Source organism: Lontra canadensis, unplaced genomic scaffold (genome assembly GCF_010015895.1).
Source record: "Lontra canadensis isolate GAN:19392208 unplaced genomic scaffold, GSC_riverotter_1.0 scaffold89, whole genome shotgun sequence".
NCBI classification, from domain to species: domain Eukaryota; kingdom Metazoa; phylum Chordata; class Mammalia; order Carnivora; family Mustelidae; genus Lontra; species Lontra canadensis.
Window position 1 is genome coordinate 74,732 of NW_022631083.1, and position 24,692 is coordinate 99,423.

Sequence of the window (24,692 nt, forward strand, 5' to 3'; positions counted from 1 at the left end):
TGCTTAAGTCAAGGTAAATAATTTGGGTAATGTTTAAAACTACAGTAACAATTAATGGAAAAAATGAAATGACTGACAAAAAACAGAATACAAAGAATGCATGAGAGTGATGGACACATTTCTGAATAAAAACACAAAATTCAAAAGGCATAAAGCAGAGCATTATATTTGAAAACACAACTTTTGTACAACCAAAACATCACAGTAAAATGGTGATGAGAACATATAGTTTGTAATTTGCAATGCATGACAAATGGTTAACATACTAACATACTTAGTCATAAATGATCTCTTAGAAACCATTACAAAAACATTAATATTCTGAGGAAAATGAAAAAAAAAAACAACAGAGGAAAATGAAAAAACAAGTGACTAGTAAGTTTTAAGGATATATGAAGATGACTGAACTGAACAGTAAAAGAATAAAAGCAATTTTTGGTAACACCACATTATCAAAGATTAAAACTCTGAAATGTAATGTTTGTACTATTTAAGAAAACAGAAATCTCATAAACAAATACTGGGAGGAAAATTGATGAGGACAATCTATACCATTTGAGGAAAATTTTTACTTTTGACTCAGAATGTAAATTTTGGGTATACTTAATTCTGAGAAGGTGGAAATACTACGACTATTTTCAACAAATTAGCCAGAGAAGTTAAAAATCATTTCTAAATAAAGCATATTAACTGCCTAGAAAATTTGTAGCTAATATATTGACCCAAAAGACAACTAGCATAAATTTTGTTCATCAATATACCCAAAGAGTATAAGCACAAAACTCCATTAACTGTAGATAATCTTGGAGAGTAGAATTAGGAGAAAAAAAGCATTTAAGAAGTAAAAAGTTTAACCTTCATAAATTTCTGTGCCTTTTGAAATCTGGAAAAGGTAACTTTTTGTCCATCAATTTTAAATTTACCCTGTGATAAGTGAAAATTATAAATACATGTACTTTATTCTAATGGGAATACTGAAATGAAGCCTTTCAATCACACCATACTGAACCTCTCTGGGTAATAACATCTCCACCATTCAAGCTCCTGAGATTTAGTCCAATGTCAATTATGAAAACAGTCAACATGCCTGGTGACAATTCCCTCCAATGACACTCTAGGTAATTTTCAAACTTGAGCTTTCTCAGTCCATTTTTTCTGACCTGCGAGGAGTATCCGCTCCAACACATGAAACAGAAGTCTCAATACATTATGAAGACTGTCTTTTGGATTTGAAGTTGGTGGCAGAAGCATTAACATCAGTTTTTCTGTTTAGTCAACACCTGAGAGACACATTGGGGAATGGTTAAAAGTTAGAAACATACTTTCACATAATTATCACTAGGAGCTAATAAAATTATGTACAATGAAATGCAACATCCATTAAATTGTGAAGAAAAAAACAGATGGATCAAAATTACTTTTGGAATTTTCTAATAAGTCTGGAGATGATAACTACACTCACTGTATTGACCATTACATAATGCACAGAATTATCTACTCACTATCACTACTCACTACTGATACACCTGAAGCTGATGTAACATTGTCAACTTAAAAAAGCCAATTATTGGTATTCTTTCTTCTCATACCTTTCTAGTTCTCATGTTATGTTTCTGTTCAGCTATGTATTTGAATGATTGCTTGTATCCCTAGATTGTTCATTCACATACAGAATTATTTGACATAATCTACATGCATTTCTGTACACAGGGTAACAACGCCAAAAAATTCCCAAAAAATAACAAATGGACCTCAATATGTTTGGTGAGAAAAATGGTATCTGTAAGATATAGAGATAATGGAACTTAGATCTTAAATCCTTAGGTCTAACTTAGCTCTAGCTTAGAAATAAATCCTTAGATTTAGATCCTAACCCATTATTCAAGCTGACTATCAAAAAATTGTTGAGTTGGGGCGCCTGGGTGGCTCAGTGGATTAAAGCCTCTGCTTTCGGTTCAGGTCATGGTCCCAGGGTCTGAGGATCGAGCCCCACATCAGGCTCTCTGCTCGACAGGGAGCGTGCTTCCTCCTCTCTCTCTGCCTATCTCCTCTGCCTACTTGTAATCTCTGTCAAATAAATAAATAAAAATCTTTAAAAAAAATTGTTGAGTAGACACTTCCTCCAATAAGTCTTAACCCTAACCCAGAATAACCTTATAGGTGAAGACGTTAATCATAAAGTATTTTTTTCTTAGGATTAATCATTACTAAATAGAGTATTAAGGACTTCTTGGAGGAAGTACAATATGTAACCTGAATAGACCTCAGTCCCCACTAGCTATCACCATAAATTCATTAACCTTAATAAAAGCATAATATTAGGACGCCTAGGTGGCTCAGTTGGTTAAGCAGCTGCCTTCAGCTCAGGTCATGATCCCAGCATCCTGGGACCGAGTCCTGCATTGGGCGCCTTGCTCGGCAGGGAGCCTGCTTCTCCCTCTGCCTCTGCCTACCACTCTGTCTGCCTGTGCTCACTCTAACAAATAAATAAATTAAAAAAAATAAAAGCATAATATTAGCTCCTGTCTAACCAAAGTGTCCCTTCCTGAACCAAATGAGCACTTATGTGTTCTTACAGTAATTTCTCCAAGGGGTATTCCTGGAACCAGAGATCAGAGGTGAAGAACCCTTGAATGAATAATACTGCCAATGAGAGGTCTGATGATACCAATTCTTTGCGATTACAAACCAGGAGGGCGGAAGTGTGTTTTCATGGAAGTATCACCTCCTGATAGGAAAAGAAGAAACACTGTAAGGTAAGGTATAGAACATTCTCATAGAATAGCTAAAGCGGCAGGTTAAGTGGATACTCATCTTGAACTTTTTTATAACTCCTTTAATTCTTAGAAACAAGTCATCATCAATCCCATAGTTGATGCAACTCTTCAGCATTGGCCATTACTTTACCCATACTTTCAAGTTTTTTAAATTCCAGTTAGTTAACATACAGTGTACTAGTTTCAGATGTACAATTTAGTGATTCAACACTTTCATACAACACCTCTTGCTCTTCACAAGTGCCATCCTAAATCCCCATCACCTATTTTCTCCATTCCTCCTACTTACTTCCCTCTGTTAACCATCAGTTTGTTCTCTGTACTTAAGAATGTTATTTGGTGGGGCACCTGGGTGGCTTAGTGGGTTAAAGCCTCTGCTTTCGGCTCGGGTCATGATCCCAGGGTCCTGGGATCGAGCCCCACATGGGGCTCTCTGCTTAGCGGGGAGCCTGCTTCCTCCTCTCTCTCTCTCTCTCTGCCTGCCTCTCTGCCTACTTGTGATCTCTGTCAAATAAATAAATAAAATCTTTAAAAAAAAAAGAAAGAAAAAAAAAAAGAATGTTTCTTGGTTTGCCTCAGCCTTTTTCATTCCTTTGCTAGTTTCTTTCTTAAATTCCACATGTGTGAAATATATGGTATATTTCTTTACTGACAACTATATGACTGCAATCTACCTCACTGTAAATGGGAAAGCCTCATTGTTATTTTATGGCTGAGTAACATTCCATTGTTTGTTTACCACTTCTTCCTTATCCATTCACCAGCTGTGGGCACTTGTTCTATTTCCATAGTCTGGCTATTATAGACAACCATTTTATAAACACTGGGGTGCATGCATCACTTTAAATTAGTATTTTTGTATTCTCTAGGTAAATGCCTCATGGTTCAACAGCTAAATCATGTTTTTAACTTTCTGAGAAACTTCCATATGTTTCCACAGTGACTGAACCAGTTGGCATTCCCACCAACAGTGCAAGAGGTTTCCCCTTTATTTTGCTTCCATGAACTTCTCCCTTTAACACACTATAAAATTTACCTGCAAAAATTATGTCCAACTAATGAACAATTGATCATTACCTTTATAATATTATGTCATGATATTTGATTACAAATAAGGTCATTCATTGAAAGAATACACAAATAATCTCCTACATTCTACATCTAGTCCACATTTGTACTTGAACAAAAATTATCTTTGGAAAGAATTGATTTTCTCACTAATTCTCAGACACGGTTCAATATTCCAAAGTCTGCCCCAGTGGTATTTTCCTGAGCCTTGCCAAAGCCTTGTATTAAAACAGTACTTCTTGGTCCAGAACTTCTTACCTATTGTTCCCAGTTAAGACTTTTACATTAAGGAAGTCCATAGCATGAGGTATATTCCTGATGTTAGTTGTCCTCAGGTTATCTATAAATCTCTTCTTTTCATCATGTACTTCTGATAAGAAAGGATACAATATAGACAGTTACAAGTGAGACACCAGGACACACAAGTTAGGATGACTACAAAATTATCAGGAGTAATTAAGGGAGATAAATGAGCAGTTAATAGCACAGTAACTTTTTAAAATTTTTCTGACCTTATCAGTGAAATTTTAACACAAATTTGTTGAAATGTTTCTCATGTTTATTCTGAAAATTAAAAAATGTAAAATCCTACTTGAAATCCTTCTGGCAGACGGCCACTAGCACAAAAGAAAGTGAAGAAACCATTCTCTAATTACTCCCATTAATTAAGAGTAACTTCCAACTTATTCCAATAAACTCTCCCTCAAACAACGTTATCTAGCCAGTAACCACAAGTACAGCAGTGAATTATGAAAATTTACCCTAATGAGCAGGCACTTCTCCAATATAGACCTACAAATGGCTAGCAGACATATGAAAAAATGTTCACCATTATTAGCCATCAGGGAAATTCAAATGAAAACCACACTGAGATACCTCCTTACACCAGTTACAATGGCAAAGATTAACAAGACAGGAAATGACAAATGTTGGAGAGGATGTGGAGAAAGGGGAACCCTCTTACATTGTTGTTGGGAATGCAAGCTGGTGCAGCCACTTCGGACAACAGTGTGGAGATTCCTCAAAAAATTAAAAATAGAACTACTCTATGACCCTGCCATTGCACTCCTGGGTATTTACCCCAAAGATACAGATGTAGTGAAAGGAAGGGCCATATGTACCCCAGTGTTCACAGCAGCAATGGCCACAATAGCCAAACTGTGCCAAGAGCTAAGATGGCTTTCAACAGACAAATGGATACAGAAGATGTGGTCCATATATACAATGGAATATTACTCAGCCATCAGAAAGGCTAAATACCGAAAATTATATCACCACAGTTGAGACTGGAGGAGATTATGCTGACTGAAATAAGTCAAGTGAGAAAGTCAGTTATTACAGGGTTTCACTTACTTGTGGAACTTAAGGAATAACATGGAGGACATTAGGAGAAGGAAAGGAAAAGTGAATTGGGGTAATTATTAGCAGGGGAGATGAACCATGAGAGACTGTGGACTCTGAGAAACAAACTGAGGTTTTCAGAGGGTAGTGGGGAGGGAATATGAGTGAGCCTGGTGGTGAGTATTAAGGAGGGCATGTATTGCATGGAGCACTGGGTGTTACACACTATGAATAGTGGAACACTATATAAAAACTAATGATATAATTTTGTAGTGACTAACATAATACAATAAAATAGTTTCAGTTAATTTTAATCATTCATGTGTTTGTAAACCCAAATACAATTTTTTAGCACCTACCTCATATCCCATCTTCTCCCATATTCTTTTCGTGTATCCCACAATACTGTTTCAGTGTGTAAAACTCTGCTGTACTAGTCTCTAAATCACACGTTCTTCATGATCACTCACAAACTATTCATAATGGCCACTGGGAATACAAAATTGAATATAACAGCCCAATACTCTCAAGATGTCAACAGGCAAAGATACAGAAAGGCACAAATTGGTTGTATCTTTTAAGTTCCCTTTTGTTGTTTAAATGTTCCTTTTGAAGTATCTTCACAATTTCAAATGCCAAAAGCAGAAGTAGCCCTTCCATTCCCAACTCTCTACACAGTAATGTTAAATTTTTGCCATATGATCTTCCAGACAACTTTCTATTCAACAATTCATATATTCATTTCAGATTGTCAAGTAGCAATATACAGATAATTAACAATGTTTTACCATTTAACTAAAACATGTACAAAAAATCTTATAAAAATAATCACCATTATATTAACTCTGATGACTAAGCATTACTTAACTCTATAAATCATGGCAGAATAATTACATTCCTTGGGAATAGTAAACATTAACACTTTCATCAGAACAACTAGAAGCACACGGATACACCTCTGTAAACACACTACTGATGTTTGTTCGAAAAATAACATAATTAAAAATATCCACTTAAAACACTCGTTCATATCAGAATATCTTCCAGTGTTTAAATTATATTCATATGATGAGTAAGATATAACCATTATGATCCTTTAGGGATATATTATTTCAGATGCTCCAACTATTTAATACTCCATATACAGCATACTTTCTTCTTTGTAAATTTGAGACTCTGGAATAGATAAAATCCCAACAGCAAGTTATACCACTTCAAATGTTTACATACTTTAATTTCAACTATTATTGCCAAACTGCTGTTCAAAAAATATATTTATTTATATATTCATTTATATTCTTTGTTTCTTAGAAGACTACCAAGATGTAACACTTTTGACATTTGACTATGCATAACATACAAATATAACTACACACTGGATATTTTTGATAAGCTCTTAGAATAATAAAATATTCATAATCACAGTAATTATTTTCATTTAGATGTATATATATGGTAACAAAAACACACACAGGAGCTAACCATTTTATATTAAAAATAATATACATTTAGATATATCATGAAGTGGAATTATAGAAATGTTTAAGCTTAGATTTGAAATATTTCCATAAATTCCAAAAAAAATAATGTGGAAAGCAATATGGTAATAAATGAGAAAGAGAATAATATCAGGTTTATACTCCTAAAACTAATTTTACTGTATACAGGTGTTTAACATTTATATTATACATGTGTATGTATATATACATATAAATTTGCCATAGTAGATCTATATAACACAGTAAAATAACAATTACTTAGCAATACAAGTATCATTTAACTATGAACAGATCTGTGATTTTAAACAATTCCCTTTCTCATGTGTTCCTTATTCTAAGGATAACATACATTCTGAGTATTTTCTTTTTTTTTTTTTTTTTAAGATTTTACTTTTTTATTTGACAGAGAGACAAATCACAAGTAGGCAGAGAGGCAGGCAGAGAGAGAGGGGAAAGCAGGTTCCCCGCTGAGCAGAAAGCCTGATGCGATGTGGGGCTCAATCCCAGGGCCCTGAGATCATGACTTGAGCTGAAGGCAGAGGCTTAACCCACTGAGCCACCTAGGAGCGCTTGTTTGTTTTTTAAGTATAAAATCTAATCTTTTCTTCTATATGAGAAGCTAACAATCTGAAGAAAAAGGAAGCAATCTGAGGATTTGATGATCTATCTATCCCTCTACCCAAAAACCTACCTAACAAACATGAAAATGTTACATAACCTTAAAAGAACAATTATTACTTAATACACTAAGAAAATATTTAGAAAAAAAACAATTTATGGTATTTGACAATGTAATATTTATAAATGTATACATTGTGAAATTTCATGTCTGGAAAAACTAGGTATTTATAAATAATATAGTCATCTGCTATTTACAAAGTTGTCTTGAATGCTGTCATGTTGTCCAGTTAAATAGAAAACTGAATAGTTCTAAGAGAGAATAAAATTTCTTATGTTGCGTATTTTCTATGATTAAATACATAATGCCCTTCCAGCAATACACCTATAAAATTATGACTTTGGATTCTTAATGTGTAATAAACACAAGGACCAAACAGTCATTAAAATGTAAAATTTTCTGAGAGAATTCAAGAGTGGTAGTACACCCTTCTAACTTTCTCCTTCCCCTAACAACTCCATAAACAGATACCAAAATGTGTATCTCAAAAAACCTCAAATTGTTACCAGTTGCAATGCTATTACAACATTTGATAAAAAGGACTATGAAATTTTACAATGAGTTATTTACAAAATTATACTTTGTGAGACTCTACACATCTAGAAAGACTAGATGTTAAAAAGTAAAAAAAAAAAATTTATCTGCCTATTATTTACAAAGTTGTCTTGAATATTGTCATGCAACCAAAGGAACACATACAGAACTGTATATTGCTCCATGAGGTATTATAAAAATCTCCTTAAGAAAGTCATTTATATATCCAATGTAAACAACAATAAGACAAATATGGGAGAGGGATGAATAGGTGGAGCATAGAGAATTTTTAGGGCAAAAAAATAGTCTGTATAATACCATGAAGGATGCAGGGCATTATACATTTGTCCAAACTCACAAAATGTACAGCACCAAGAGTTAGCCATAACACAACATGGACCTTGGCTTATAATGATATGTCAATGAATATTCATTAGTATTAACAGATGCACCAGTCTGGTAAGGGATGTTGATAATGGGGGGTGATTATGCATGTGCAGAATGGTTAATGATGGAGATTGTGCATGTGTTGGGCTGGGGCTATTGAGCAAATCTTTGTACCTTGCCCTCAATTTTGCTGTGAACCTAAATCTGCTATAAAAAAACAGTCTTAACATAAAAATAAGATGTATATACATCAGGAAAGTCCTAATAAAATACGTCCCAATACATTCAGAAACATCAAATGAATTTACATGGTGTAAGTTTAATGGCATACTATTTTACTGTAAGAGTGGAATAAAGCACAATCTATTCCATTTCTCCTCTTAACAATCAAATTAATAGATAAATGTTGCACAGCTCCAAGAGCCTGTACATAAATGATCAATTTCTTTGCTGTGCTGATTTTAAAAGACAATAATCCTAACACATTTACAATGAAAACATTTAGATTATACAGTGACACTCAATACATCTAGAAATATTAAATCTTTAAAAATAAATATTTCACTTGCTTATTATTTACAAAGTTGTCATATTGCCACACAACACATATACACAGAATTTTCTGAGTCAGATTCTACAAAATGTTCTTTAGCAAAATGAATTTCATCAAGAACCTCAGTACATCTGAGAAAATAAGATATACCTGCATGTCCCTTAAACTGGCAGAAATATTTTTATATAAGGTGGGTACAATTTCATTATTGCAGTCTAACTTTTCTTCTAAATAAAACTGGAGACAAAAACTTTTGACCACTCTGTCCTCTCTGACTGTATACATTCATGTACATGTGTATAAGCACACTAATGTTAACAAAAATAGGGCTCCAAATCCTTTAACTCAATTTTTAAATATTTTTTCTTTAAAAATCTCAACAATTCATGCAATTCTACACAAAGGTAACAGTATCAAAAGAAAACTGTTTCTTTCCACTATCATTATATTTATCAACAATTCTATGTACTTTCTAAGTCAAATATTATAAATTAGCCACTATAAATACCACTCTTTAACAAACCAAAGAGTTACCCATACGGAATTCTTAGAATAATGTGCAAATGCTAACCATGTCAAACTTACATTTTATCAATAGCATGGCTGCAACATATACGTGATGTTCACCATCTCTTTAAACCAAAAAGAATAGTTAACAATTAAAAAAAAATCATACGTTATAGACGAGATTGGAAAACATCCACCCTTCCATCCATATCCCTCAAAACAAACCACTGAACATGCAGAGAATCTAATTACTATACTGATTTTTAAAAGTATGATATTTAAAAGTATGTTTGTCAGCAATGGCTATGTATCCAGAAATAACAAGTGTTTTATAAGTAATTACATACACAGCATTCTAGACATCATACTTAACAACAGAAGGTTATTTTATCATTTCAGTTCTACAAGCATTAAAAAAAAAGTTTATGTGCTCTAATTTTAGGTGAAATATATTCAAATATATAACAGCAATATCTAAACATCTATAAAATTATATGGTATAAAAATAAACATCTGATCACATGTGCATAACTACTTAGTAACAACCCAACACACACCAGGTGAAAACACAGAAGTGGTCTTGTAACAGTTCTGTTTTTGCCCTAGTTGTTCAACATTAATAGATTTGCTATGTGCATGTATGCATGCTGTGTGTTTATGTGTGGAGAGGTTATTTCTATATAGCTAGAAATTAAGATGTTATATAAGTTAGTGAAAGGTTTCCTTGCACTGTTCTCAACATTTAACATCCAAAATTTATACTGAAATAATTATTCAAATTTCACATTTAAAAATATGAATGACAGCTTCTGTACTTTAACAAAAGTTGTTGAAAAAAAACTAAGTAACACAAAGAGAGAGAAAAAGAGAGAGGCAAGCCAAGAAAAGACTCTTAACTATAAAGAAACAGTGTTACCAGAGGTGGGAGGTGGCTGAGGGCATAGATTAAGTGATGTGGATTAAGGAGTGCACTTGTGATGAGGACGAGGTGTTGTATGAAGTGCAGAATCACTATATTGTACACCTGAAATTATTACTATGCTGTATGTCAACTATCTGAAATTTAAATAAAAACTTCACAAAATAGACAAATATTAAAAAAATCAAAATCAAGCCTAACTCATGAAGATGCTCACTCTATTTACACTCAATGTTTCTACCTCTAATGTTTCAATGAAAATATATTTCTAAAATTATTGACAGAAATTATATATCCCACAATGTTTTCAAAAATGACACTGATCTTCTATATCCAAAAAAAAAAAATAGTAATACAATCTCCAGCACCAAATACATCCTAAACAGACATGTTTAGTGATTTAACTTGGCAAAATAAAATGTTTTCACACTGTCTCTCATATTTGTATTAAAAAAATAAGTGCCTATCAGCAAATCTTATGTAGATGTTCTGAAACAAAAACTAGTATTGGTCTATTGACTTAGGTAGCAATCTAACAATATCTTCAGCAACTAAAGCTCAAACTGCAACTCCCTTCATCATGAACCACAAAATGACATGAAGAACAGACTAAACCTGAGTGATAACTACTTGGCCAAAATGTTTCTTTGCTATGATTTTTAATAAACACTTATTTTACAGACCTGTATACTATACAGTTGTGTGTATATTACACAGGTATACATGAAAGAAACCCTGTAAAATCAAGAATTAAAAGTTTAAAGGAAAAACTATTATATATCCTAACTATTTCACACAGAACAATGTAACAAAATCCCATGAATTTCACCTGCCTAATTTTTTACTAAGAGATAATCTGACAACTGTTACGGTAATTTTTCAGTCTATTTATAATTAATATATTTACAAAACATGCTGATATAATAGTTCCTTGGCTTTAATAGAACATAGTAACTGTGTCTATTATATGCACATTATATAAAACATTTCTTATATCATCCCATCCTTTAATGACCATAGGTTTGACAGATAATTGTGAACATCTCACATAAAAACTTCTAATCACCTACACCTATATAATTAGATGTAAATATATTAAAACAAGAACAATTTGCTTATTATTAAATGTGGAATTCCACTGACATGAAAGCTTTTCTAACCTGTTACGTTTAACCACATGTAGGATTTATCTAGTAACTGTATTTTCTGTTGGTATACAAACATCTGAAAACCATGAACAGAGTCAGACCAATAGATATGACATTTCCACCATGATGAATCTTAACTAAAACAATGAAATATTATACTAGACACTACACATTTACCAAAACCTAAAAATTGAGCCTAAATATCTGAAGAGGCTAGATATAATATCACTTTTGGGAAATAAAAATAACTGTAAATATTATAGGACAGACATGTCTATACATGTAAAAAATTAGATGTTAAAGAAAGTTACATTATATATAACACTGTAAAAAAATATGTAACATTATCAACTGAAAAGGAATTAATTTTTGGAATTGAGAGGCAATTCGACAATTCCAATTTTGTTACTAGTTAAAAGAGTAACAAAAACCCACACCAGTTTAACATTACAGTATTAATAAAATACATGTAAGATTCCCAACATCTGAACATGGAGTAAAGCCTGGCTGATCAAGAACTATCTCTGTACATATGCATACTCATATAGCCTTCAAAAATTCCTTATTCTCTATCTTCTAAATTCTGCTTTTATTTGTTTAAAACAAGGCAATCTAGAAACTCCTCTCTGTAATTCAACGAAACTACATTCAAACAATTTAAATGACCAAATGTCAGCCATCACCACCATGCTTAAAAGGGTGTTTTAACAGTACTTTTTCTATATATACAGAGAAATAAAAAAGCCCATTATATCCTGGTCCATTAAATATGCATAGAGACTGGCCTCTTATGCAGCAATTCCATTATGAGAATTAAATCTCATACCAAACAAATATTAACAGAATGAGCATTTAGAGGATAACATCCACAGCCATATATAGCAGCCTTAAAAAAATTTCTTATTATGACCACTGCATACAGAACAATCCCTACCCCAACCCCAACCCCAAAAAAAGCCACAGCAATCCCATCATATGATATTAAATATCCATCATTCAGAAGTAACTTCTATTTCTATAGTCATGTTACTAAATATTTCTTCTACATATGTTAGCAACTACCTTCTTAGCAATCGCAATGCCTTAAGGTCACAAAGCAATTATATTTGGTTATTTCATATACAACAGTCTCAAAATGCACATAAATAACTAGTGCCTTACATTTTTTTCCTGATTAATATAGTAAACGCTCCGATGCCCATTTCCTCTTTGCTTTACATAAGCACTTGTACAATAAATATAGAATTCAGTACATCTTAACAAAATGGCCCATTTCTTAATAAAATAATTTCCAGAAGGCAGTTTTACCAAATATGTTTTTATAAACTTCCCTAGGAAACCTCGATTATCACAGCAACCGTTTTTAAAAGTACCTAAAAACAAAGATTTGTTTATAAATGTAGGCCTCTGCATTTCAGCATTAGATTCCAAAAAAGGCTAAGCAAAGAACGAATAAAATACATAGAAAATTACTACATGTTTAATTTCATTCCCTTCACCACCAAATATCTAATGAATAGTTCATGCATATTCATCATTTACTGAGTACTTTATATTTCCATTTCAATACCATTACCCAATCACAATTTTTGTAAGTATTTAGATAAATTCTTAATCTATATATGTCCAGTAAAATAGTTAACAGATGAGGTTCCTAGCTCTTTTAAAATGGCAGACAGTGGAAGAAAAATAAAAGAAAACTAATACTTGTGTTTATCACATATGCAATCAATGTCACATATGCAAGGCTCTCACTGGTAAATATTTTGATGGCAAGTTGATACTCCATAAAAAGCAAAATATTGAGATTATTTTCCAAATTCAAAGACTAACAATGAAATATAAATATTTGAAAGGCAAGATGAATTTCAGGACTGTATGCATCTTTATTTGTCTGTGATTATTTGTAGCTGATGAAGCTTCTAGATTAATTCATGATGTGCTGTCCTTCCCCTTCTTCTCTTATTTTCCTAGAAGGCTGGCTTAAATGTACTTGAGATTGTCCACACTAGACCAATACTATTAAGTGTCATCCACTTGAAATAATTTTCAATTCAGCAGACACGTTCACACACTTGCATTTTTGGGAATAATTTGGAATGAGAGATGATGTACTGATCATGTTGGACCATGAAATAGAGCAGAAGATCTAGACTGTCTCTACAGGAAGGTCCTGGTCAGTGAACCCTTAAATCAACATCAGATTTAGACTTCCATAGCAGTCCATAAGTAAAATTGCACAGGATACCCCAGAATAACTTGAAAACTACAATTTTATCAATGCAGAGGCACTCAAACTATCCTTCCCTGTCCATGTTAATGGGAAAAAGGTTCGCACATTAATCTCCATCATTCTGGATTTTAATCACATTGTTTCTTGCTGCAAAAATTTCTCCAGATTCTTATCAGGGGCATCTTATTCAGGGAGTGAAAGTAGAACTTCCAGTTCTGTCAGAGTCAAAAGATGCTTTAAATATTATCAATTTATATAATCTTTGTCCTCTTCTCTGATTATTGCTTATTTCTATCACTCTTGAAACATGTCAACTGCAGATTTTTGAAGCAACATGATGATATTTGTCATTATCTTTCCAAAAGGCTGCTCTGGCAGACAGATGAATTAGAGAATCTGAAGCTAGAAGTAAGGGGATCAGTTAGAAGTTTTAATACAGATAAAAGACAGCAGTAACAACAAACCTAATCTAGAAAGGCAGCTCCAGAACAACCATCTAATGGAATTTATACAGTATCTACTGTCCAATTAAGTTTTCTAAGTTTCCGGATGAAATACTTGTCCTTGTTTCCTAGCCTCCATTCACATCCATGAATGATAGCCACATCCTAACCTAGCTGGCATAACCTTTTTATGTCTATGTAAAATTGATAAACAAATAGATCATATGATGATTTCTAAAGGATGTTCATGAGTTATTTTCAGACATTTCATTTTACTTGCCAATATTTTCTTTTTTGAATTATCTGTACATGTTTTTGTCATTTTGAATACAATCGTTCCAAGTCTTTAAGAGTTGTACAAATATTTATGTACATTACAAAAACCAAGAAAATAAGAACTGATACATTTTTCCAGCTGAAATGATGACACTTTTTCACGTTTTTATGTGCCCAACTACTCTATTACTTACTAACAAGTAAACGTCATATACCCTCAAAAACAATGCTCTCTTGATTTCATGAGATATGCACAAAGCGCTAAGCTCAACAGAACGTAGACTTTTTAGAATATTTAAACTTGGAGGATTTATTCACCTTTGAGTTGTACTGAAACAGGAAGAAATATCCAATAAGAGAAGACAATCTTAAGGAACATCATTTTCCATTTCCACCAAGGTCACAAATTAAAATGTGGCACTCTCTAAATGACAGAATGGTCAAGTTGATTTTAAGATAATAAATGGACCCACAACTCTATGGCCAAATAAACTTTGAGAAAGGAGGAAAAAAATATCTAGTGGAAAAAAGACAGTCTCTTCAATACATGGTGCTGGAAAAATTGGACAGCTATATATAGAAGAATGAAACTCAACCATTCTCTTACACCATACACAGAAACAAACTCGAAACGGATAAAAGACCTCCACGTGAGGCAGGAATCTATCAAAATCCTGGAGGAGAACATAGAGGAGAACGTCAACATCAACCACAGCAACTTCTTTCAAGACATGTCTCCAAAGGCAAAGGAAACAAAAGCAAAAATGAACTTTTGGGACATCATCTAGATCAAAACCTTCTGCACAGCAAAGGAAACAGTCAACAAAACCAGGAGGCAACCCAAGGAATGAGAGAAGATATTCATAAATGGCACTACAAGTGAAGGGCTGATACCCAAGGTCTATAAAGAACTCCTCAAACTAAACACCCAAAAGAGATAATCATGTCAAAAAATGGGCAGAAGCCATGAACAGACACTTCACTAATGAAGACATACAAATGGCTAGTAGACGTATGAAAAAATGTTCATCATTAGCCATCAGGGAAATTCAAATCAAAACCACACTGAGATACCACCTTACACCAGTTACAACAGAAAAAATAAACAAGGCAGGAAATGACAAATGTTGCAGAGGATGTGGACAAAGAGGAACTCTCTTACACTATTGGTGGGAATGTAAGTTGGTGCAGCCACTTTGGAAAACAGTGCAGATTCCTCAAAAAATTAAAAATTGAGCTACCTTATGACCTGACAATTGCACTACTGGGTACTTACACCAAAGATACAGACATAGTGAAAGAAGGGCCATATGTACCACAATGTTCATAGCAGCAATGGCCACACTAGTCAAACTGTGCCAAGAGCCAAGATGCCCTTAACAGATGAATGGATATAGAAGATATGGTCCATATATACAATGGAATATTACGCCTCCATCAGAAAGGATGAATATCCAACTTTGGCATCAACATGGATAGGACTGGAGGAGATTATGCTGAGTGACATAAGTCAAGATACTTGATTTTCTCAGGGTTTCGTGGAGCATAAGGAATAACATGGAGGACATTAGGAAAAAGAAAGGCAAAGTGAATTGGGGGAAATCACCAGGGGATACAAACCATGAGAGACTGTGAATTCTGAGAAATAAACTGAGTGTTTTGGAAGGGAGGGGATTGGGAGGATGGGTTAGCCTAGTGTAGGTATTAAGGAGGGCACATACTACACAGATCACTGGGTATGGTGCATATACAATGAATCACAAAACACTGAAAAAAATAGAACAAAATTTTCATAAAAGATATTATCACTTAATTTTGTGCTCCCGACAATTTACACAATAATATGTCCACGTTTCATGGCTCAAAAAAATTATAAAGAATGAGAAATTTGAGTTTTAAACTGAAGCCAAGTTTTGTCTATACATAAGGAAAATTTCTTGTGCCATTTGCTCATTTATGTATTGATTCCACCAATACCTGTGAAATATCAATATAACAAAAATTGCTACCTTTCCGAACTCCTCCAAGATTCCAATTATTAATGTTTTGTTCTCCTTGTAAGGGAAGGGTTAAGTCTATGGCTTCATGCAGCCATTTTAACGAATCTTCCATGTTATAACCTTAGACATACAAATATTGTTTGTTAAGTCAGGGCTTTTATGCATTGTTTTTCCACTGTGACTTCACCAATCTTAGAGGAAATGAATATTTCTATTGTTACTTTGATAACATTTAAGGCCATGAGTCGCTTAGTTGAGAAAACACCCCATCTGGGATGCCTGGGTGGCTCAGTCAGTAAAGTGTCTGCCTTTGGCTCAGTTCATGATCCCAGTGTCCTGGGATCCAATCTCCCACTGGGCTCCCTGCTTAGCAGGGACTCTGCTTCTCCTTGTGCCTGTGCTCTGCACTCATTCTCTCTCTCTCGGTTTCTGACAAATAAACAAAAGCTTGGAAAAAAAGAGAGGGAGAAAATACCCCATCTATCTAGAATACAAAGCCATGGACCAGAGAAGCTCACCAAAGCAGATTATACATTATACAAAACATAAGAAAAATACAATGCGCAAAATGTTCTGCCATGGGGCGCCTGAGTGGCGCAATGGGTTAAGCCTCTGCCTTTGGCTCAAGTCATGATCTCAGGGTCCTGGGATCAAGCCCCCCATCGGGTATCTGCTCAGCCAGGAGACTTCTTCCCCCTCTCTCTTTTCCTGCCTTTCTGCCTACTTGTGATCCCTCTCTCCCTGTCAAATAAATTTTTCAAAAAATCTAAAAAAAAATATTCTGCCATTCTTCAAAAATAAGAAAACCAGCTTCACTGCAATAATTTATTTTCAGAAATCATAAGTTACAATATTAAAAAAATCGTCTCTAATTTATTTTACTTACTCCAAGCCACAGAAAACAAGTCCCCTCATTTCAATTGTGGGTTCCTTATTTCCTATAGCATGGGGGAATGACTGATTTGACCTACACTTAAATTCTTCAGACTTTGTATCCTAGTGAAATCCTTGGCTAATTTTCATTGTTTCTAAGTAGAAGTAGACAGTCCATTTTAACACTATTCCCATTAAGCACCACCATTAGAAAACAGCCCGAGATTTTAATAACCATATAGAGTCACCAGAGTATTCACAGCCAAGCTATAACACAGTGAAATTTCCCCAGAAAACAGACTCAATCCCAATATCAACACCCAGAAATCCATTGGTATTGCCAGTTTCTGGCCTATTTAAGATGATCCACAAGTGGCTGCTTAAAACAAAACAAGGGCACCTGGCTGTCTTAGTCATTAGAGTGTGCAACTCTTGATTTGGGGGGTAACTGTAAGTTTGAGCTTCATACTGGGTCTAGCGATTACCTGAAAATAAAATCTTTAAAAAATGCCCAAATGCAAAGTAATTCAAATTATGATGTTGTGTGATTTACAGAACACAAACCAGATAAACCTTGTCCCAAAAGTAGAATTATACAGAAATTACCATGTCCTGAAAATCACACAATTCACTGAGATTACGTCGACTTAAAAAAAAATGACGTTTGTTTTAGATTTTTATTCATTGATCATCTTACTGAATGTGAACTTGGTGAAAATTTGTATAGTTAATTCATTATCAAAAAGAAATTTGGAGTGCCTGGGTGGCTCAGTGCGTTAAAGCCTCTGCCTTCAGCTCTGGTCATGATCCCAGGGTCCTGGGATTGAGTTGGACATCAGGCTCTCTGCTTAGTGTGGAGCCTGATTCCTCCTTTCTCTCTGCCCACTTCTCTTTTCTACTTGTGATCTCTGTCAAATAAATAAACAAAATCATAAAAAAAAACAAATTTACTTCTTCAAATGATGTACATAATTTAAATGTATACTTGCTATTTGTTCTCTGAAGAAAACCCAACTGTTTTCTACATGTGGTACTAAAGTCAGCATCTATCAGCTCCTCAGACCTAGACCTACTGCTGATCCAGAATCCGTCATTCAAACTACACAAGCCCTCCTCGTAATTCATTTTTTTCTTTGTTTTAGGATTTTATTTATTTGAGATACAGTGAGTGAGTGAGAAAGTATGTACATGCTGCAGAGGGGTGGGGGAGGCAGAGGGAGAAGTGGACTCCCTGCTGAACAGGAAGCCTGACTTGAGCCAGGGCTTCATCCTGGGACCCTGGGATGATGACTTGAGCCAAAGGCAGACAATAGGCAGACACCACAAGAGTGTGGTTATTTGCGGGCACCCAGGTGGCACAATCAGAACACTGAAAGTAACCAAACAAAGTATGAGGTTATGAATATTCTAAAATTTCTGGCAGGGAAACAAGGACTAAAGAGAAATATCTATGAAAAGACTTACCCTCCCTGCTCCTTTAAAAAAAAAGGGAATATAATTTTTCTGAACCTAACAAAGCTTTTCCCTATAAACTACCACTTGTCATAGTATCAATACCCACGTTATTTATACACACACACACACACACACACACACACACCACATACTCCTTAACAAATTAAGATAGCTATTTAAGAATTATATCCAGGTATATTCAACTATCCATAGTACATTTCTATAAAGGCTTTTCCCAATTACCTGTTTAATTATTACTCAATTCCCTCATAACTAAAATAAGCAAATCAGAAGGATCTATCATAGAATGCCAATCACAGATAACAAAAGGTCCATTATTCACTCAAGTAAACATAAATAATGAAGAATAATTGGAGATTAAGGTCCTGATTCAAGAGAAAATGTATGGTACTTAGCAAATCAGTTCCTCTCTAGGGCTCAGTATTAACAACTACGAAATGTCACCTTCATCTCCTTAAATCACAGTCAAAACTTCTACATCTCCATTTAGGACTTAATAAAGATGCAGAAAGTAGTAACTTATTAAAACAATTAGAGTAATCCATCTGATGTATCTTTAGCATTCTGCTTAAGGTGTAACTCTCATTTCAAACTCATTTCAAACTCTCATTTCAAACCAAAGCAGTTTCTCAACAACAAACTAGAAATTTCTTATTCATATGTTAACTGGAGTTGCCTCATAGTTTGGGGACATGCTCCTGGGAAACAGATATAAGGTTCAAACTGAATGATGATAGTAATATAAAAAAAAACAGCAAAATATCTACCACATCATTACTCACTTGAAATTCCTAATAAAAAAGATCAGATATACAAATGTTACAAACACAGAAGACATTCTATAAAAGGAAACTGCAGTAGTGGAATTTAGAATTCACTTCCCTTTATATCTCTGGGAAAACCTACACTTCTATATTCCCTAACCTGCACAATATTGCTCCCAATACCTTCTGAAATTTACAGGCTAAGAACTTACGGTCAGGATATGTGTGTTCCAAGTACTTGGACTGACTCTTAGGCTGTACTTCAGAGTACTCATGCTGAGCCTCATTTCATCATGCTCAGTTATCATAACTCATCACAAACCCAGTTAAAGTCTTTTCCAACAACTACTACAACTCTGTAAAGGAACTGTTATCTGCAGACAGTACCTCTCTACTAATGCAAAGTCTTCTAGCTTAGGAAAACAAACGATCATCTTCCTGTAACAAGGTAAGTTAAATGGCAGCAATATCATTCAACTGACACAGAATAAAGGTAAAAATATGGGAAAAAAATTAAAAGACAGTAAAACCCCAGCAATGTGACAAAATAACATTAAGATCTTTGCTGTCTTAGTACTAAATATAATAGTTTATAACCTGCTTCTACAAGCAAATCACCTAACAAATTGAAAGAATGAAATATTTAAATATATTAAGGATCTAGATTACATTGAAAACATCTAAAAAAATATTCTCAAGTTAGAATCAATGTCAATGGTCAAATAAAATTAAGGAAAATCAAATAAATAAAACACAAAGTCCTACCAGTCCACTGATACATGACGTTGAGGATTCCGAAGGAGGTCTAACATTTCTAATACAAAGAACAAAGTCATATAATACAATACAAACTATCATGGGACGAACACAACAAAAACTACTTTTCCTGATACAGATCTCCTAATAGACAATAAGTTATTCCTATCAGGAATTGTACTTTTTAACTTTCTTTCTCTGTCAGGTTAAATATGTGATGGACGATTTATGAGTGTGCCAGTTATTATATAGAAGTGTACTATATGTTAACCAACTACCATTTAAATAAAAACTTTTTTTAATAGAAAAAAAAGTAACTAGGAGTACAAATAGATTTTATATAAGAACAGATATTACCATTTACATCGAAATGGATGGAATTGGAGGGTTATTATGCCGAGCAAAATAAGTCAATCTAAGAAAGACAATTATATGGTTTCACTCACATGTGGAATATAAGAAAAACTGCAGAGGACCATACTGGAAGGGAGGGAAACTGAACTGGAACTTATCAAAGAAGGAGAAAAACCAAGAGAGGCTCAAATTAACTACAGTAAACAAACTGGGGTTTGCTGGAAGGACATGGGCAGGGGGATGTAACTGGGTGCTGGACATTAAGGAGGGCATGTGATGTGATGAGCACTGGGTATTATACGGAACTGATGAATTACTGAACTCTACATCTGAAACTGATGATGTACTATAGCTTGTCTAATTAAATTTAACTTAAAAAATTTAACTTAAAAAATAAAAAATTTAACTTAAAAAAAAAAAAAGACAGTCCAATGATTGCAGATGTACAAATATCTCACCCCATGGGTCATTTTGTTACCCTTGTTAACAGTTAATCTAATACAAATGATTCATAATCATCAAATATCTGACTGGTCTTTGAGGCTTTTTATTGAATCTTGGCTACCTCACCTAATTTTTAAAATTATTTTGCCCACCAAAGAAAATTAATCCAGTCTAGTCTTCTACTAACCAATTCTATTCTACATTAGAACTTCCTAAATTAGAGGCAAAAAAACCCAAACATTGATGTTAGCAACATGGACTCCAGAGCAAAACTGAGGTGACACTCAATGCAGAAGACCTATTGGGACTATTTTTTTTGGTCTGCATCCCTGAGGATACCAGGGGCAAATGGGACATCACTTTTAATACAAGGCAAGTCCTTTGAGGTTTCCTCATCTATCATTTAAGAAATTGAATGAAGTATACTGCAGCCAACACCCAGCTGCTCCCCTTCACATTCTACTCACTTTTGGCATAGATGGACTTGCTGCATTTAATACCTGAAGTCATTAATCAACATTCACATCTAAAAAAAAATATATCCTTGGAACTGGATTTCAAATACTGCTCTCTTATTGGTCCTTCATCATCTCAATTAAGCAGTAGAGATCCTCTCACCCCTGTAAAATCAAACAGAATTTTCTTATTTCTACTCTTTGACCAAAAGTGACTAAAACGCATTGTAAACATCATGACAAGGTACCTAGCTAGCTTCATTAAAATAAGTCCATACAAACATATTTCTGACTGGCTCCTATTTAGGAAAACCTGACCACTTCTGCATTAAGATTATAGAGCTAAGGGTGCCTGGGTGGCTCAGTGGGTTAAAGCCTCTGCCTCCGGCTCCGGTCATGATCCTGGGGTCCTGGGATCGAGCCCCACTTTGGGCTCTCTTCTCTGAGGAAAGCCTGCTTCCTCCTCTCTCTCTGCCCGCCTCTCTGCCTACTTGTGATCTCTGTCTGTCAAATAAATAAATAAAATCTTAAAAAAAAAAAAGAATATGGAGCCAGATATTAGTTAGGCATAGATTCTAATCACAGACATTCCACTACATGGAAGGAACTATAATAAATCTTAAAAACTTGCACCTTAACATTTTTAAAAAGTTGGTAATGCTGACACATTTCTTTTTTATTAATTATTTTTATTAACATATAATATATTACTTGCCCCAGGGAATATATTACTTGCCCCAGGAATATAGGTCTGTGAATTGTCAGGTTTACACACTTCACAGTTCTCACCATATCACATACCCTCCCCAACGTCCGTAACCCAAACTCACTCTCCATAACCCCGTTTCCCCCAGCAACCCTGTTTGTTTTGTGAGATTAAGAGTCTCTTATGGTTTGTCTCCCTCCATGTGATAAGGTCTATGCCCACTGATCACTGCAGACAACTGAAGAAAAACAAAACCAAAATAAATTGTCTTCAAACACCAGTGGTGTCCATGTAAGGACACTTACCATACTCACTGCATTTTATAATACATGTTCCACAAATATTAGTTCCCCTCTTTCCTGGAAATGACTAATTTTGGCATTCTACGTTTGATCGAAGAGGTGGTTGTCTCCCTTTTACATGTCCTTGCTTCCATCTCAGCATGTGAGTGTGCCTTCTGGGATCTAAGGATGTTTCCTTTTTTGCTTTCAACAGCATACATGTTTAAAAAGAAGGGAAAAATAATAAGCTCAGAATATCTTATGAAAACTTAAGAAAAGATGTCTGAAGAATTGGCAATGTATACTGCCAATTTACACCTGCCATTTCTAAGTATTCAAAGCTTCCACAGTAAGTCAAAATATCTGTTGAAAATAATGTTCTCTGAAAAGTCTACTGAGGCACATTGACTGGATTTCAGAGTGTCATTTAAGCTCAAGTTTTGAAATCATTATGTTCAGACAAGGTCCTTTGTCATCATGAACCTAGCCAAGGCCTCTATAATACACTATTACTTTTCTTTACAAGGTTATTTTACCTGGAATGATTTTTGTTTGTCCTAAGTGCAGCTAACACCATTTTCAGCTTCCTTCTGATACTACTGGGTAGGATCCAGTGACAGGTCAGAAAACTGAGTGGTTAAATTCTCTCCTCGTTTCAGAGTCATCAACTATGTGGGCAAAAAAGACCTTATTAAGACCAAAAAAACTGCAATACAAAAAAAAAAAAGATTAGAATATGACCCCAAAGAAATAAAAAATTATTTTAAAAAATGTATCTTGCTTTACTTATTTACTATAATTCAAATATTAAGCTTTATTATATGAATGGCCAGTCGCAGGGAACTGGAATGTAAAGATCAGTAAGAATCTGGCAATGTATTATCAATTGGATAACATGTATTTGAAAACTTCATATAATCTCACAGAGGGTGTAACTGACTACTGGCTGAAATCAGTTAAGATTTATTGGAAATGAACACAGTAAATTGTTTTCCTGATCTCTGAAATCAGATTATGTAAGTTCTAGACAAGTATTACTATTATTACATAACTCTGTAAGTTAGTTTCTACTACAGTATTATTCTAATGCAAGTTAAGACCTACAAGAAATAAAACAGCAGTTAGGTTTACAAAAATTACAAGACTTCTGGGCAACCCCCTTGGCTCCCCTCCCTCCTTAGGATCTTTGTATTACCATTTGTTATCACTCAATAAACCCTGCATTGTTACCCAAAAAGAAAAAAAAAAAAAGTCTTCCGGTATCACCTGCATGTGAATTCCGAAAAAGTTAAACAGACTATAATGGTGGTTGCCTGGGGCTGATGTGGTGTGTAAAATGGAGATGCTGGTCAAAGGGTATAAACTTTTAATTATAAAATGATTAAGTTCAAAGGATCTAATACACAGCATGGGAACTATAGTTAACAGTATTATAATATTCGAAATTTGCCAAGAGTAAATCTTAAATGTTCTCATCACAAGAAAAAAAATGGAACTATGCAAGGTGATGGATGTGTTAAATAACCTTGTTGTGGAAATCTTTTCACAATAGAGGTGTATAGTAAATCATCATGTATCATACCTGAAAATTACATAGTATAATTTTTCAATTATATATTGATAAAGCTGAAGAAAATTACAGGACTTATAAAATTTTACATGACTGAAGAGTAATGAGTGTATGAGGGCAGGAAGCCACATCACTTTTATACATTTTTATATGAAGTCCAGTTTACCTATCATATCATATAAACACAAAATACTACAAATAACTCAAAATCATAAAGATTTAAGGTAACATTAACTATTAAATCCCAGAATTCTATTTAAAATTATTATTTAAACCACAATGAAAAATCTGTATTATGTGCTATATGTATATATTTATGAAATTACTGCTAATAAATGTGACTAGGAAATCAAGAAGTCATTTCCCAACTGTGCTTTAGATATAATGTGTAATTCACGTGAATAAGAATGGGATAAAACCATAAGGGACAAGTATTACTGCCATGAATGTTTGAAAACTCTTATGTCATTATGTGTTTACAACGGAACTATGTAGAAGCTCAGATCTAGCAATCCATAACAAAAGATCCACTTTCATCTTATACTCCACATGCAATTATAGGAGTATCTGTGCCAAGTATTTTTTTCAATATGTGTTCCCAAAATCAAGGTTATCAAACAACTAGGGACATTCTAGGAAAAGAATATTA

The 24,692-nt window shown here is 34.1% G+C and overlaps 1 long non-coding RNA gene and 2 other non-coding genes across 3 annotated transcripts; all 3 read right to left on the reverse strand.

Annotated features, from left to right (window-relative positions):
- Positions 1-150: 150 nt before the first annotated feature.
- Positions 151-23,129, reverse strand: LOC116854247. Its single transcript, XR_004380118.1, has 6 exons — positions 22,498-23,129; positions 21,499-21,651; positions 5,546-5,675; positions 4,104-4,215; positions 2,577-2,728; positions 151-1,280 (listed from the first exon to the last, which is right to left on the reverse strand). It is a non-coding gene; the product is annotated as an uncharacterized LOC116854247 (long non-coding RNA).
- On the reverse strand, positions 19,735-19,801 carry LOC116854292. The gene has a single exon (XR_004380126.1). It is a non-coding gene; the product is annotated as a small nucleolar RNA SNORD64 (small nucleolar RNA).
- On the reverse strand, positions 22,885-22,957 carry LOC116854293. The gene has a single exon (XR_004380127.1). It is a non-coding gene; the product is annotated as a small nucleolar RNA SNORD107 (small nucleolar RNA).
- Positions 23,130-24,692: the final 1,563 nt, after the last annotated feature.